The following is an 11,074-nucleotide window of genomic DNA, read 5'->3' as shown; positions in this document are numbered from 1 at the left end:
GTAATATCACAGTGGGTCTCACTGTTGGATGCTTGAAATTATTCCCTACAGTTTTTGGCTATTTAGCCGGGGAGGATTTCCATTTTAATTTCTAAAATTTATGTTGGCATTTATTTAGAATGAGTGGATGAGACTTGAGACATTCTAAGCATTCATGTGCGTAATATTGATTGACATTAATTGCATAACCATAAAAAAGGTCCGCATTGGAAAGACCATCCGTAATGCGTCAAAAACATAGGATTTTCATACGTAAGAAAATTGGGAAATATCTTTCAAAACTGGAATCGAAAAAACGCTGCAAAAATCGAAAATTCTAAGAACACGGAAAGTTGTTGAGGCATTTAGGAGCTGTCGTTGAGAGAAAAGAGTCTATTATAGTGCGATGGTTCTGTCGCGATGCGTGTTATGACCGTACAACTAGACATGATATAAAATCGGACATACGAGCCACATAAGCACGCACAAAGACCAAAAAATGATTAACTGGACCAAACTCTTAGGCACCGTGTCACGGTGCTGACTGTCGTGACACGGTACAATGCACCGTCATACGGTACAAAGCACCGTGCCACGGCGCTACATCAGAATTGAGGGGGTATTTATAGATAAAATGAGTAGAGGGAACACAGAGAACCCTAAAAAGGATAAAAACTCTAAAAAACTACCGCGACATGGAAAATACTACCGTGACACAGCAGAGAATGCCGCCACACGGGAAATATTTGTGTGACGCGGGATACTCTGAAGTGACACTGGACATATTTAACCTACGGGAGTTAAAACACGTCAAGGGTTTACGCGGAAAAGACACGGGGCTGTACCGTCTCACGGCACTGGCACCGTGTCAGAGGGAACTATGCCGTGGAGCGGCAGAATGTCCTGTTACACGATATAGATAATAAATTTAAAAAATTAAAATTACTGTGGAACTTTTATCTCAAAAAAAAATAAAAATAAAAATAAAAATAAAAAATAAAGACAATCAATTACCGCGAAAATGGTGAATTGTTTTTTGGGTTTTTCCACTAAGAATCAGTTACTCATAATTCAAAAAAAAAAAAAAAAAAAAAAAAAAAAAAAAAAAAGTGCAGCGAGAAACGCTTCTCTCTCTTCAATGGGTAATCTGCCACTGCCAGCCACCGCTGCTACCTGTGTGCCAACCTGCCGCCGCACCGTCCATCCACCGCACTCTACTCTCCAGCCACCGCAATCCAGTCTCCAGCCACCGCACAACCACACTCTAGACAAGTTAATTCCGTATTCATACTTAACGTACTATTGATTTTTAAGCTTTTAATTTGTTATTCTACATGAGTTGTTGGGTTGATTTTGTGCATAAATTACTTGTTTATGTTATTTAATCTATCAAGTTAGTTTGGATGTTGCTTGAAATTGATGATTTGTTATTTAGTTTATCAAATTAGAGAGTTAGGGTTTCTAAATTTTATAGGAATTGATAATATTGGTTTTCTCGATTTTTTTTTTCCTTAGGAATTGATAATATTGGTTTTCTGGATCAGCCACTGATGTAAGTTATCTTTAGGAATGAAATTAATGAATTGATTTCTATCAATCAAAATTCAAAGAAAAAAGGATTACAAGCTCAGCCACCTTCTTTATGAAATTAATAACCAGATTATATAGTCATTATTTATCCTGCTTAACTTGAATTTGCTTGTATGATACTGTAGTAATGTTAGATTTCAGAATTGCATTTATTTCGTTAATATATGAGTTGTTTTACATTCAATTGTTGCTTAAGATCTGTAGCCATTTTATTGACATCTCCACTTGATTACATGTGTTTATTGATGGAAATAATTCACATACAATATTTTGTTGGATGCAATTTGGTACAATAATGTTTAGATGGAATAATTTGGATGCGATTAACTAATTTCTGTAATCAAGACATATTCTACATAGATGTTCAAGAATGTGGGTTGTGTGTGAGAGTTTGGTGTTAGCATTGCTTTTATGTGGGAAAAGCTGAGTTAGTGTTATTGTCTACTCTGTATTATTGTTGCTTGAATGTTAACATTGCAGCTATAGTTTTTCTGTTCAATTGCTACTGTATTTTGTCTGAAATTATTGCTGCATGTAATAATGTTGTTGTTGCCATGTTGTATTGCTGCTGTTGTTACTTTGCAGTTGCCCCATAGCTGCAGTTCTGTCCGTCCCAAAATTATGGACCTACAGTCGTTTTTAGCCCCTAGCCCCTTCATAAAAGTTATAGATCTTGAAAAGTTATCCAATCTAGGCTCAAAAATTTCTCAATTTGGAATTGTGTGCTGAAAGTTATGCCTTCTAGAAACTTCTGTGGTCTGCTAACTTGGTTCTATCGCAGCGAGGCTATTATTGTTCTCTTGATGCCTATGTGAGGTTGTTGCATTGAGTTGGGTAGGGTTGCTAAAATGAATACTCTGCCTTTTCTTTTTTATTTTTATTCTATTTTCTCTACAATTTTTTACAAATTACTTCTTAAATTAATATGTGGATTTGGAAATACCGGTGTCTTTTGTAAACAAATGCTTGATTTTGGTGCATTTCTAAACTTGAAGTGATTGAGAAGAATTCTTGATGTTTTCAGAAATTAGCTTGAGAGAACCATACAAAATATAGTTGTGCCAGATTATAAACGGATTTTGGGGCTCGGTTATCTTGGTTGTCAGGTGGTTAGATGTGCCCTAGCTCTAAATTTTGGGGCTCGGTTATCTTGGTTGTCAGGTGGTTAGATGTGCCTTAGCTCTAAATAGATCATTATTATTGTAAAACTTGTGTGATTTCATAGTTGTAAAAATGAACATGTTTGTGGGAAAATTGGCTCATTAAACAACACTTGGAGGAGTTTGTCCATCAAGGGTAAGCAAAATAGATCCTTTGTGAATTTATTATGTTTAATATATAATTTCAGAAGGTTCGTCCTACCTCTCTTGTTTCAGTGTTTGCGAATAACCACTGATGTCAGGACTTACAACGAGAAAATGCTTAACGATGAGTTCTACATTGGTCTATGACAAAGAAGAGCCACTTGGAAGGTTGTAAAGCTTTTTTTAATTTTTTTCTTTGATACATGTGATGAAAAATTCGTTACATTATAGATTGAGGTTACATAACTTTTTTTTTGTAGGAATATGATGAGCTTCTTGAGGAGTTCATGAGTGCAGTAAAGCAGAACTATGGAGAAAAGTTCTTGTTATACAGGTTTGTTACTAGACTTACTACTGTCTATGATTATAATTTCCATTATTTAAAGTAATTTGTATCCTTTCATATTTTAAAATTTAATTGGATTTATAACTGAAATTCAAAGACTACCAACCATAATGCCTTCAAGCTGCTCTCAAAATACTCAACAAGTTATCGTGTGTTAGTTCAATGGTGATATTCAGGTATGTAATGAGATAGATACGTTTTTATGTTATAATTTACTCTGTGTCAGCTCTAACCCCTTTTTTTTTTTTTTCAATTCTATTCTTCTCTGCATAGGGGACTACATCTATTGTCCTAACAAGAATTCTTTCGGCACTGAAATTAGTTGGTGGCACCTTGGCAGAACATACATTTTTATTCCTTGGACCAGGTTAGGTAAGAATGATACCTTTTTTTCTTTGACGTTGAAGCTCTGAGTGTAAAGTGGTTCTGATTGAATTACAGTGAAGCTAACATTTTTATTCAATTACGGTGAAGCTGATTCCTGTCATATGACATTGTAGGCTGCCAAAGGTTTTAATTCTTTGTTTAGAATTTCAATTATTTATCTTAAATTTTGAAAAACTATGTTATTCTTTAACTTTTTTATTTGATTGGTATTACAGGTAAAGCACATGGAAGAAAGATATATATTGAAGACAGAGAAAAAGAGTTGATTTATTGGAGCTTTAGATTGTCTATAGTCAATTGACTTGTTTCCCGCTTTGGACTTTACAATCCCTCCATTGTATATACAATTAGATACGAACAATTAGTGGTACTAATAATGTTCTAGTTTGTGAATCTATTTAGCATTTTTAGGGTAGACACATTATGTAGTATATTTACTTGGATATTGTTTTTGGATTTTGATAGATGTGTTCACATGCGTTATGATATAAAAAATTTTACATCTATATTGATGTTCAGCTTCCATTTAGATTAATTTTTCTACCATTGTTAAGTTCACACGTTTATTCATTATAGTTCTTTCAATTCATATACAATAATTTTTTAAAGTGTTGTCTATCATATTTTTTGGCAACAATATTGTATTATTACTATCTAATACAACAGATAAAGAGCTTGATGCATATTATTATAGAAGAAAACATTTTTTAAATTGTTTTCTAAGATTGCAACAATTTTCTTTTGTTGCCTTTGTAAAAGTGTTGCCTTAGGTATCATTATACCTTGGCTTTTAAAATTGTTGCCTTTGAACTAAAATGTGTTGCCTTAGGAATAGACAACGGGGGCATAAACTACGCCTCATATGTGTTGCCTTAGCTACAAGGCAACACTTTTTTGATATTAGGCAATAGTTTTTCAGTGTAACCTTTGCTTTATTTTGTTGTAGTGATAGGTTATCCTTATCCATGTGTCTATATATGTGTCACATTTCTTACCTTCTTCATAAATGAGCATCTCTTTCTTGCATTCGATAATGTGATTAGCAAAAACAAAAAAAAAAAAAAAAAAAGGAGAAAAGAAAAAATCAATCGTCGTACCAAACACAAGGTATACCAATGATTTGAGGCACCTTTGCAACCCATTATTTCCCATTAACCATTCAAATACATATCTATTTCTTCATTGACCACTTTGAGCCTCGTCTAACGATTGGCCTTATTTTCAACCCACATTCACTTAACCCAGGAATGGAAGGTGTGTAATTTGTGTGACAGTTAGAAAGCAAGTTCAAATAAAAAAAAAAAAAGAAAAAGAAAAAAAAGAATAAGTAAACAAAAAATTAAAAAACAATGTCTAAGGGCAAGTGTTCCAATGTCTTTGATATGAACACGTCTCAAATTGCGTCTCTCATCGAGTGCTTGGTACCGTGCCTGAGAAACATGAATGCTAAGTGAATGATGAGCGCATGATATGAGATTGCCTACATTGATTCAAAAGAATGAAAAAAAAACGGAAAGCGAAAAAAAAAATGAAAATAAACTTGCAAAATTCAAAATTTTCAAATTCACAATTACACATCTTAGGGATTCTCTCGGGTCTTGAGCCTTGTACCCTTTTCTTCTTTAAACCATCTACTTAACCATATTATAACCCTTGAAAGACCTTTTTGAGGTGTACATACACTTGTGCAAAGTTCGGTTAGAGCTACGTTCGGCCTGATTCTTAACGGATACATAGGCCATAGCCAACCTCACATTGAGGTGCGGCCACATTCATATGCATGATCGAGTCAAAGAATATCCAATGCTTATCCCTATGACCCTATCCATCTAGAGCTAGACTTGGGGGCTTGAACCCACATCATTTAGCGTACCTAGCCTAAAGAGTCACCATCGCGACTCTTCTCACATATATTTCCCTCACCATAGCCTTTGCAGCCTCAACTTAGTATCACTTTCACATACTTCTTGCACACTCACATAACCATATCATCTTTCCCTTAGGAACCCTTTATCATGAAATGAGAGGGAAGAAGGCAAGTTTTAAGCTCAAGTTGATGCATGAGTCTTTGTCTCATGTGCAAGGAAATATGTGCAAGGAAATATGTGCATAAACTCATTGTCTTTGAATGATAATGATTCCATGTTTGTGTCTTCTACTAACGATATGCTTGTAGCTTGTGATGATGTTCATAAAAATGTTGAGAGTAGGTTGTTAGTGAAGAAGACAAAGATCCCTCAAAGCTTGAGGATGAGTTTGAAATGCCTTCTTGGTTTGAGTTTTCTTTGAAGAAAGATGAGAATAGTTTTTCAAGATGTGAACATGAGGATCTCAAGGATCCAAGGAAGAAGAAATCAAGGAAGAGAAAAAGAGTTTCCAAGAGATACAAGATTAACTTGAAGTCTAAAGAGTTTGATTCGGTTTCTATGATTCAAGATGACATGGTTCTTGATGTGATTTTGCACAAGCTTTGCAATGATTTTACCCTCTCCACCACTTAATATAAGGTGGTGCTTTTTGACCCTCCGTGATAGGACCTTAAGCAAGCGCTTCCCGGGAGGCAACCCGGATTTCTAACCCTTTTTCTTTTTTATTTCTATTTTTCTTAATTTTCTTTCTTTTGTTTTCCCTTTTTTTTCACTTTTTTTTTTTTTTTTTTTTTTTTTTTTTTTTTAATCAGGATTGATAGGTAAAAATTCATGAGAATTGGATAATTTCGAGTAAGCATGAGCAGTAAAAGGTATAGTGTTTTGATGAGAATATATTTGATTTTATTGAATTTTAAGGTAAAAGGGTAAGGTAAAGTAGTGAGGTAAGTTAGGGAAAGTTGTGTTATAACTTGAAGTAAATTTGAACTTGGTGGGTTCATTGTGGTGCTCTCGTTATTTTTGGATGTTGAACCCACTATAATCGTGTTTTGAAAATGCCATACTTGGTGGGTTTAATAATCCTAGAATTATATTGGCAATGAGCCCACAGTATAACGCACCGAGCAAAAATTTCAAGAAGAAAGCCAAGAGGTGCGGGGCTTGCCAAGCAAGGACGCGGGCGTGCTAGGGGTCTGCACGGCCATGCACCCAGCCAGTCTGAGGCCTTTATTTTTATTTCTTTCTCTTTTCTTTCCCTCATTTCCCCTTCACCCTCAACCTAGAACGCATTCTATCTTAATCACTCATGAACGCCGAAACACTAAGCTTTTGTTCATCAAATTTGCACATGGTGATTGTGGTTTTTTGCTTTTTGGTAGTGTTTTTTGGTGTTATTGTGGTGTTTGTGGAGTTGGTTAATTGGATTTTGAATTGGTTTTTTTTGGATAAATCACCATGTCAAATTATATTAAAAACCTTACCTCCAAAAAGCGAAAAACCACAATCACCATTGAGGAACCCTCCTCAAACCCATCTTCTTCTCAGCCACAAAAGCCTACTCCTCTACCCAAAAAAAAAAATTTGTGACCCATTACACAAAGACCGATTATGCCAAGCTAAAAAACAAATGTTCCCTAAAACCTTCTCGTCACTACTTTCAACCGGATATGGTAAAATTGTGAATTGATGAAAATTTAAGGGAGTTGTTTAGTATTCTTCGAATGAGCACATTGGTGAGCACTTGCTACCGCACTTACTTTGAGCCAACTTTGGAGTTCTTGGCTACAGTTAGATGTGATACGGTAGAAGATGGAAACCATCTGGTCCCTTTTCAACTCTTCAACATTCATCAAGATCTTTCTCTCGCCGAGTTCAATGCGGTGCTTGATTTAAATCCGAGGGCGGATATCTTGGACCCCGAGTACTTATTCGATGAATATGAGCAAAACTCATGGTGGGATGATATTTCGGGGGAAGGTGACTTTATTACTCAGTATGCCACGATGAGCCAAGTCTTCCAACCATGTCTTCAGATTCTTCATCGACTTTTAGGATATTCGATAATCACAAAGCAATAATTGGGAATTTTAAGTCAAATAGAGCTCCGAATTCTTTGGTTGGCTACTAGGGAGGAGTATCGATGTCAATTGAACTTAGGGTTCATGTTTGTGAGATATTGCAAGAAGTTGCAATCTAGGGAGTCTAGTGAGATCCCTTGTGGTAGCATGGTTACGAGGCTCATGACCAACCTTCGCCTTGGCCACTATTTTCCTTCTTGTACTCCGGTGGGTAGTCTTAGCACCCTCTACCTTGATATTGCTCAATTGAAACAAGTGCAATTTTTGGCAAAGAATGATAATGATGAGGTGTTCGAGTGGCTTAGAGAAAACAAGGATTGGTGTTATTTCCCTAACACTTCCTTGACTTCTATCCACCGTGAGGATGTGCCTAATGTATGGAATTTTCCCCTAAGTCACCGCCTCTCCCATGATGATGATGATGAAGAAATAGGAGAAGAAGAAGAAGATAAAGAGGAAGAAGTGGCTCCACAACAACAACTACAACAATTTCAACAACATCGAAAACAACAACAACGACGACGATAACCGCAAAAACAACATCAAGAACAACAATAATACAAATTTGCTAACCCTTATATGGATGCTCTTAGTAAGCAAATGAAGGGGACGAAAATTCGTTTGGAAGGCATGTAGGATCAGGATTTTAAAGCAATGTATAATTAAATGAGAGGAATTTCAGAGATGCAATAACGTATGTTTCTTCAACAACAACAATTGTATGATTCTTGTGTCTCCTCCACGGTTAACTATCCTTAATTTCCACCCCAATTTGGTCCTATTCCATCAAGTGGGTATCCTTATTGACAAAGACCTCCGGGGTCCAATACCGAGATTCGCTCATTCCCCGATAAGCACGGTAACTATGATTACCGTGTTCCTGGTGGGAGCGATTATAGGGGTTATCCAAAGTACCCCTATGTACACCCCGATCATCCACTACCACTCGCTTTGCGAGCGTAATATTCTCCCTTGGCCCCTTGGCAACAAGATAACTTAAGGGACCATTATGTTTGGCCACCCGGTTACACCGGAGGATGAAATCCTTATGGTCCCCCATCTAGGTTTTCCGATGATAGGGATGACAATGATAATGCCGGGCCGAGTGGTAGTTAGTTCCCCTACTTTGGGCATTTTTCCTCCATCCCTTATTTTATGTTGTTGTTTGCTTTGTATTGATGGGATGTTGAGATGTATTCATGATTAGCTTCGGGGAACTTTATCTTCTTAGGGGTTTTTCTCGATGGCCAATATTGTTTTTGGAAATTTCCTTGTCTTCTTCTTGCCTCCATGACCGATTGTTGCATGCCTTGGTCTCTTCTTGATGGTGAGTGGTTGTTTCTCTAAGCTTTCCATGTTTATTCTTTTTCTCTTAATGATGTTGTTGTTGTTGTTGTTGTTTCTTTGATGATGATAAATGTTGTTTGCTCCTGTGAATCCAAAGCCCTAAAATCCAAAGCCCTTGAATCCAAATCCCTTAAATCAAAATCTTGTAGTTTAGATGATTAGTTTCTAGTTTAGTTTATAGTTCTTGTAGCTTTCTTTTCTTATTCTTACTTTCTTTTTGGTAGTTTCATTTGATTTTTTGCTTTGTAGTTTCTTTTTGTTAAGTTTTGCTTTCTTTTACTTTGTTTTTAAGTTTCTAACCATTTTCTTTGTTTATAGCTCTATTTTCAATCTTTTTCTTTTCACCTGGATTTAATGATGATGCTATTAATTCTTATAGCTTAATACAGGTGGTTGATCTTTCACCTTATTTTTATTAACATTTCTTGGAAACCCGGTGTGATCCTTCTTATTTTCTTTCTTTTATTCCTTTCCTTTTCTTTGATGCATAGATTAGGATTAGCTTTAGGAGAAGTTGAATGGTTCAAGGATGTATGCTTGTAACACTTTAGAGTGTTTGGGGTCATTGACGTTGTTGTCGAATAACCACTTGTTTGAGGAATTGGAATTACGTGTTATACTTACATCATTGTTCTTTTCTTTATTTCCCACTATTCCTTTACCTTTGTTTTCCTATTTTCTTTATTTTTCTTTTCTTTACTTTTATTTTCTTTTTGTTCTTGCTTTGAATAAAGTTTTTGAGGCTTTACTTTTCTTTTTGTTATCTTTCTTGTGAATTGGACTATATACCAACGGACTTTTGCTTTTGAATGAACATCTTCCTAATTGGTAGTGGTATGCACGGTTTGAGAATATGCTTGGTTGATTCTAAGAGGCGTATGCTAAGGTATCATGTCTAAGAACTAGGGGATCATGAAACCCGATTCTACTTGTTTGTGGCATGCTGGGTAGTTGCTTCCCATGGTCGATTTGACACCTATAGTGAGTTTTTGCTACATCCATGTGAGGTTTACAATTATTCAAGCCTTCTACTATTACTTGCATGAGCGGCATGGATCCTTGACTATTGGGGACCTAATCTTGAATCTTCACTCATAATTCTCAAACATAAGACCGAACCATCTAGGGAGGACAAAGACATCTTTTCGGGGTGGTAATTTTTCTTTTCTAGGAGATTCTTTTTTTTAGTTCTTGGGTTTACATTTGCCTACTTGCTAACCATTTAAGCCTTTTCCCTTGTTTTCAAGCATATCTTTAGAACTTTGAGCCTTTTGTTTATTTTTGTTCCATTTTTGGTTTTTGTGAAGCAAATGATCATGTTGGAGATTATGGTATATGAGTTTGGATATTGGTTCTTATTTGTAAGTAAGCTTGTGTTTTGTATTTCTTGTGAATAATGGCAAATGAATAAATGAAATAGCTGTCCAAAGTTTAAAAAGGCAAGGACTTTCAAATGCAAAGTTGAAAAAGCCGTCCATAGTTAAAAGAGGCGAGGACATTGAATAAAGTGAAAACATGAAAAAATGAGAAAAAACAAAGCTCATTCAAACGCTTTGGCTAAAATTGAAAAAAATTAAAAAAATGAGAAAATTAAAAAAATATTTGGGAAATTCTCTTTGGTAACACTATAATTTTTAAAATTTTCAGTGGTGAATTGCTAAAAAAGTAATATCATTGGTAAACTTGAATTTTGCATATTCAATTGACTATAACATTAATGATAAATTTTAAATAAATATTTAATTACCATAGTTATTTTTTATTTTTTTTTATTTATTATATATATATTTTTTTAAAAATCACCCAAACCCCAACAGCTAGCACTCTCCATCGCCCCCTTCCACGCCGACGCCCAGCCCCACCTTCGCCGGTGCGCCGGCCTCCCCCACCTCGCCGCACCTCTCCTTCCCCCTTAACCACCACCCCTTCACGATTTTTCGCTAGTTAGTTTCTGCAATTTCCTTTGTGTTGCTGTAATTAGGGTTTTGAAATTAAGGTCGAAAATTAGGTGTTTCTTCAATTTTCAAAGCTTTAGGCTTGATTCACCTCGGTTTTAGGGTTTGATTTCGCTGGATTTGTTTTTTGCTCGGTTTTAGGGTTGATTTTGCTTAGTTTTAGGGTCGATTTTGCTCAGTGTAAGGGTTTGAAGGCGGCGATTTTCGCCAGTAAAGAGGG

General features: G+C 35.8%; 1 long non-coding RNA gene across 4 annotated transcripts; it reads left to right on the top strand.

Moving 5' to 3' along the window:
* The first annotated feature begins 1,067 nt into the window (after positions 1 to 1,067).
* Positions 1,068 to 4,021, top strand: LOC145642592 (uncharacterized). Of its 4 annotated transcripts, none has more exons than XR_014115703.1 (5): positions 1,068 to 2,675; positions 2,731 to 3,041; positions 3,134 to 3,207; positions 3,317 to 3,395; positions 3,493 to 4,021. It is a non-coding gene; the product is annotated as an uncharacterized LOC145642592 (long non-coding RNA). The 4 variants fall into 4 exon arrangements; XR_014115704.1 differs by having other exon boundaries at positions 1,068 to 2,865; positions 2,946 to 3,041; XR_014115702.1 differs by having other exon boundaries at positions 1,068 to 3,041.
* The last annotated feature ends 7,053 nt before the right edge of the window (positions 4,022 to 11,074 follow it).

This window comes from Chenopodium album, chromosome 1 (genome assembly GCF_948465745.1).
Source record: "Chenopodium album chromosome 1, dcCheAlbu1.1, whole genome shotgun sequence".
NCBI classification, from domain to species: domain Eukaryota; kingdom Viridiplantae; phylum Streptophyta; class Magnoliopsida; order Caryophyllales; family Amaranthaceae; genus Chenopodium; species Chenopodium album.
The sequence above is the reverse complement of the archived record's forward strand: the minus strand, read 5'-3'. Positions and strand labels throughout refer to the sequence as shown.